Genomic DNA, 6,678 nt, shown 5'->3' with positions numbered 1-6,678 from the left:
ATGGGCACTAACAGAAGCAGGAGCAGATAATAATCTTCTCAGTTTATACCTGTCACTGAGAAAAAAAACCCAACCAAACAAACAAGGTAACCATCTACTGCGGGGGGAGGGATTCTTGATAAAATGTAACTTCTACTCTCTAAAGTTAAGGTGTCATTTTAATGAGAACACAAAGTCTTTCCTTTCACAGACTTAATATTAATTGGGCCTGTTCCTGAAGTTGGAGTCTTTTGTACATGGCCAGAACACTGAAAGGTTCAATATTACCTTTGAATTTGAATACTATGTTTGAGCAAGTGAACCCACCAGTCTTGACATTGTAGAGCATAGTACAGTGGATGCATTCTTATTCTGCCATCGTTAGCTTTCAGCTTCTCTTTTCTGACTATTCCCTATATGGAGAATGTTTTTCTTTATGCCGATTGTTCCTTAGATCTGAAGGCTGCCAGGTTCTCATGACAATATGAAAATATGAAGGCAGCTGTGAACATCTCCTCCTAGAGGAGCCTTTGAGAGCAGAATCTCAGACACGTCTCTGTACAATGAAGAACTAAAACAGACTTTGTGCCATTAAAAATATTCGATGGTGTAAAGGAAACAAACAAAGCCAAAAATAATGCTAAGGTCATTCAGTTATTAAGCTATTCCTGGAAAACTTTATTACTGGAGAAGTTAAAAAAATGCTACAAGAAGATAGAAAGAAAATGTGCAACATTTTTCTCAAGGTTCATGAAAAATCTAAGCCTTAGCAGTTCTCAAAGGGTTAAAAGCTAAAAACAACAGACAGGGAGATGATGTAAGTACAACCTATAGAGGTGACTATAAAGTGGTTCAGGCAAAATCTCAAGTGGTTTCTCTGATCTCACAAAGTCTTATTCTCTTTGCCTCTACATATCATTATTTCTCTCTAACCAGACTTCTACCAGCATGGATGCATCGGGAGCATCATGGTTCCCTTCTATAACACCTATATCCCTCTGCCAAGTAAAGAATTCATCCTCATTGGTTAGTTGCCTCTTAGCCCTTCATCACTCCAAGGTTCTGTTCTCCTTCTTAAATCCTTAATCTCTTGGAGTGGCCAACTCCATTCAGTCAGTTAATTGCTTTTGGATAGACTGTACTGCAAACTCCTCAGCACCCAATATTTCTTCAGTCTCCTGAAAACCTTTGACCAAGCTGACCATCCCAGTCTGTAACTCATGGTCACCTGACTCAACTCTCTCTGCTCTTTCTCTTGGGCCTCAAAGCACTTTTCAAGGAAGTTGTGGAATTAGGCAGATAGATTAATATGGAATCATGTTGGTTCTAGCTGATGGGATCTCTCAGCTCCTTTTTCTTCCTTCCATGCTTCCACCGTTTGCACTCAATATCTATCGCTCCCTCTCCATGGTCTTACTTCTAAATAGCTTATGTGATTAATGAATGACCAATCTCTTACTATATACAGAAGTCTGAGCTGCATACATAACTTTCAGCTTCTCCCACTTTCATCATCTTCTGACTTTGATTCCCCTTTTGTTCTTTTTTTCTAGGACTTCATTTCCACAATTTCCCATAAACGTTGCCACATCTTCAAGTACTGAAGAAGTCACATTCTTCATGACTTCCTTCCCTTTTATTGAACATCAAAAATTAATTTTAAAGGGCACATTTGTAATCCCAGAACTCAGAAGAAAGAGACAGGAAGAGCCCATCAGGTTTAAGATCAACTTGGGCTACACAGTGATGTCCAGAGCAGTTTGGGCTACTCAGCAAGACCCTGCCAACCCCATGCCTCCTCCCCATCAACGTAAGCCATACCAGCAACACAAATACTTCAATTTCAGTCATCTATATAAGCTCTGTTCTGAGGATCGCACTGTGTTCCTCCCTGTCATCCCAAAGATGTTGAAGCTCTAAGAATGGGATCTTGCTTACTAACAGGACATTTACAGAAGTAATCAAATTAGAGTCTAGTCATTATGGTGGGTCCTAATCTTATGACTGGTGCCCTTCCAGAAAGGAGAATTTTGGGCAGGGAGATAAGACATACTTCATGTGAGCATAAAGGCAGAGATTGGGGTAATAAACCTATATGTCAAAGAATGCCAATGATTGCTGCCAAACAGCAGAAACTGTGAGGAGGCTACAAAGATTATCTCCCACAGCCTTCAGATGGAACTAACTCTGCTGATACTTCCACCTTGAGTTCCTAGTGTTAATAAAATTAATACAATAAATGTTATAAAACACAACTCTATAGGACAGTGGTTGTCAATCTTCCTAAAGCTGTGGCCCTTTAATATGGTTCATGTTTTGGTGACCCCCAACCATAAAATTATTTTATTGCTACTTCCTAACTGTAATTTTGCTGTTATGAATCATAATATAAATATCTGGTATGCAGGATGTCTGATATGCAACCCTTGTGAAAGGGTCATTTGATCCCCCAGAGGGGTTGAGACCCACAGGTTGAGAGTCACTACTATAGAGCAGGAGAGATGGCTTAGCAGTTAAGATCATGGGCTGCTCTTACAGAAAGCTTGGGTTCAATTCCTGGTACTCATGTAGCAACTTACAACCAACTGCAGCTCCAGTTCCAGGGAAACCGACACCCTCTTCTGGCCTCCATGGACACTGCATACATGTCGGGCAGGCAAAACACATGTATACACACAAAAATAAAATGACTGTTTAAGTCAACCACGGGATGGTATTTTGCTATTCTGGCTCTAGTGATCAAATACACCCATCTACTATTCCCTGGTCTCCCAGACTAGAAGCTCACTGAGTGATCTTTACTTTTCTTCATCTATACACCAGCCTTACACTAAAGCCTTTGGAGTCCATTCCTTTATGAATGACCCTAGCATCTTTAATCTCATATTTCTATTCTTGTCTTTTCTTTGTCATTTTGCTCCTTCCTAGTGCTATCACTCGAGCCCAAGTCTTCATCATTTCACGACTCTATTTGTAAAACAGAATCAGGCTGGTCTCCCCTTTTCCAAACTTATCTCCTACAATGTAGATTTCATGATGTTTTCATCATAGTAGTGCTATGGTCTCAAGTACTCATGGTGCCATTGAGCTTACTATGCTAAACTTGAGCCTGGCATGTATTCTCTTCCAGACTTTATACCCATTGTACCATTGTCTTTTATCTCCCAGCAGATATTATGCCTCTTTCCATCACTGACTCCCTATTCCTTCTATGCGCCCACACCATTAGGATGGTCTCTCACTTCTGTTCTTCCTATATAAACCTGTTCCCCTTTCACGGGCCTGAGCAATTGTTGCTGGCTGTGACTACTTGGGATCACACTGATATCTCTTGCCCTGGTTAGATTCTATTCAGTACCTTCTAGGTTAGCACCAAGTACTATTTAAAATTTATACAGATTTATTTATATTTACATTAATATTTCTCTTAGCTTGCAGGAATTGTAATAATTAATTGGTCAATTTCTTTTTTGTTTTGTTTTTTTGAGACAGAGTTTCTTTGTAGCTTTGGAGCCTGTCCTGGAACTAGCTCTTGTAGACCAGGCTGGCCGCCTAGAACTCACAGAGATCCGCCTGCCTCTGCCTCCCGAGTGCTGGGATTAAAGGCATGTGCCACCACTACCCAGCTCGATTGATCAAATTCTTAAAGTGAGAATAATGGAAGCTAGATGATGAGAAGAAACCAGGGAGAGAATATTTTGGCTAGAACAATCAATGAGATTTAGTCTATTTCACTGTTTCCCAAATGGTTCCCAGACCACCAGAATCTAAATAATTGAAGCATCTGAAATACCATTAAATACCTTCTGGGTCAGACTCTCTGTATCTTATAAATATTTTTTAATTTTAATTTTCTTCAGCCTTATTGAGGTATGACTGATAAAGAACTGTTTATACTCAAGGTTTACAATGTTTCTTTTCCAGAGAAGTAAGGTTTGTACAATGATTTGTATGTTCTAATTAACATACTCAATTGTGAACAAAGTTCCTGGGGAGTTGCTAACATTTAATGTCTCCTCTCACAGCAAATTTCACATATAAATACATGATTTACTGTAGTGACAGTAGTACACCCTGGATCTCTAGAATGTGTACCTCCTGACAGCTTGTACCCTTCAGGATACCTAAAATGATTTTCAGGGGCACCAGTCTTGGTGAGCACTAATCTAATCTGAAGAAGGGAAAAGGGATATGTAGAGAACAGTCCCTTTCGGCTCTTCTGTTTACTGGACACACAATTAAATAAGAATGAAACAATTTCACAATATCCTATTTGATGTGATTGCCCCATTTAAAAGGCTGCTTTCAGCAAAGCAGTCCTTTCTTTTTTTGCAAGGACTGTGTCGCAGATATGGGCTAAGACAGAGTCTCTGGAAGAGCAGAAATTCTGTGACACTACATAATGTGATTAGTTTTACTTAGTTTGAGAAGGAAAAGATAACCAGGGATGCGCCACAGGCCCCTGGAATTCAAGTCTGGGAAGCACAGTAAGAGAAAGCAACAAAGTGGAGATTGACTTGCTTAAGCTTTTAATTGGAAACATGTGATAGCTAAAACATGTAGCTGATTTAGATAAAAACCAAGGAGACTCGTGCTGGCTCACGTCGAGCAGGATTTCTGCAGCTGAGTACTACAGAAATGAGATAACAGAATTAGATACGATCGAGGGGAAGAAAAATGCACAAAAGTCCTTGAATTAAAATGAATTGAAACCTTCTGGGAGAGAAGCTATTTGGTAAGCTCCATTAAGTCTATTGTAGATAGCTTTATTTGACAAAGCAGCATCCTGGCATGTGGAACAGGAAAGAAAATAGCTATAAGATGATCTGTCAGGGAGTTTCCAGTCTCTGAACGAATAAGATTCTGTGCAGTAGCCAATACAGCTTTTAACTCAGAAGAGATACAGAAACAAAATGCAATTATATATCCCTAGTAAGTGCATTCAGTATGAATTTCCCACATACCCCTCTCCTCCCCCACTAACTCCTCAAACTCTGCAATCCATCAAGTGGATGCTCAAAATTAGGTTGCATCTATCCCACTATAACAACGTATAAGCAGTGTCTGTGATGCTGGAGATACTGAAGTGGAGGCAACACTACAAGTCATAATTAATCTGCTCTAACACATCTTAGGGAAGCACTTAAATAAGTTGAATAGCTTCATTATTATTACAGACTTTTCTTTATTTTGGCTATAGGTTTGTAGTATTTATTTGCAGCATTCAATATTCTGAAAATGCTAACCACTGCTTATAGAAAGTATTGAGCACAGACAATAGTTTTTATGTTTATGGATCAAGTATATCACAAAAATAGAGAAAATTTCATTACAATAGCTAATGGATGGCTTTAAAAAGTCTGGCTTGATGTTTTTTTCTTTTTCTGTAAGAATTTCTGTTTATGGAGTGAAGATTCTAAGACCCCTTACATGAGACCAAATGCAGATTTGAGTTTCGGTCAATTGATATGTACTCCTACATGGCAAATTAAAGACACTAAATTATTATATTTCTAATGTTTACAACTTGCTTGGCATGCAACAGCTATGAAATGACTGGATGAATTAATCTGACCACCACAAAATCCAAGTTAGTTGTTATGACATGGCAGATGATTGTCAGGGAGGGAAAAGTCTCTCCCAGATCTGAGACTAGACTTCAGATATTTGAAATTCAGGCCTAGTGCTTTTTTTTTATTAAAAAGGTGTATGTATATATGACCTGTGTGTGCAGATGTGCACAGCCACATGCATACATAGACACCAGAGAAGAATAATGTTGGGTGTTTAGCTCTATCATTTTCCAGTGATCTTCTGTGCCCCCAAACAGTGCTGGGGTTACAGGCATCCAGGCCATGCCTGGCTTTGTATGTAGTTGTTGGGGATTTGAACTCAGGTCCTTGTGTTTGCCAAAGGAAAAGCTTTTATAAACTGAGCCATCCCCTAGCCTAATGCTTTTTTTTAAAACTGTATTCCATATAATTAAAGTCCTAATATTGTTTGCAGTGGTTTACCGGAAACACTGGTCTGGTGGCAGGTATTCAGTCTTGTGATGATCTTCCATCCACAGTCATTTATGATGAACTAATGGGTAAAGTGTTGTCTTATTGTTCATGAAGCTTACCCTATAGGCCCATTGGGTATCAACACCATAGCTTCTGTGAGCTCCTGCTAAAACTTGACTAGAATAAAAGCCTTCATCCAGACAACCTTTTGTGGACTCCTATTTGGTACCCAATATATTTGCTAAGTAACTGTGATGGTTATTTATTACTTGGTAGGTTTCATTTTTTGAACTTTATGGAAATATTTAATTTTCTATGCATAATCCAAAATCTTCTTTAAACTGTGTGTGTCGGGGGTGTGCATGTGTACGTGATGTGCACGTGCATGGACATATTAAGTAGATATTAATGCTGGGTTTCTTGCGTCATCACACTCCACTTTGTATTTGAAACAGGGTCTCTTGCTAAACGTGAAGCTTACTGATTGGCTGGCCAGCAGGTTCCAGGGATCTTTTGGTTTTCAACTCCTCAGCATCTGAATCCCAAGTGTGTGTCACTGTTCCAGCTTTTAATTTTTTATATAGATGCTAGAGATCTGAACTCAGGTCTTCACGTTGCATGTTAAGCACTGACTAAGCCCTTAAAAAATCTTGACAGTTTCTCCTAAATTATATAATCAACTGCGTATTTTTCT

General features: G+C 39.1%; 1 protein-coding gene across 2 annotated transcripts in view; it reads right to left on the bottom strand.

The window, feature by feature from the left end:
• The window catches only part of Enox2 (ecto-NOX disulfide-thiol exchanger 2), a 266,870-nt gene that overhangs the window by 19,960 nt on the left and 240,232 nt on the right, over positions 1 to 6,678 (bottom strand). The gene's annotated exons all lie outside the window — the stretch shown is intronic.

Source organism: Microtus ochrogaster, unplaced genomic scaffold (genome assembly GCF_000317375.1).
Source record: "Microtus ochrogaster isolate Prairie Vole_2 unplaced genomic scaffold, MicOch1.0 UNK50, whole genome shotgun sequence".
Classification (NCBI taxonomy): Eukaryota; Metazoa; Chordata; class Mammalia; order Rodentia; family Cricetidae; genus Microtus; species Microtus ochrogaster.
The sequence above is the reverse complement of the archived record's forward strand: the minus strand, read 5'-3'. Positions and strand labels throughout refer to the sequence as shown.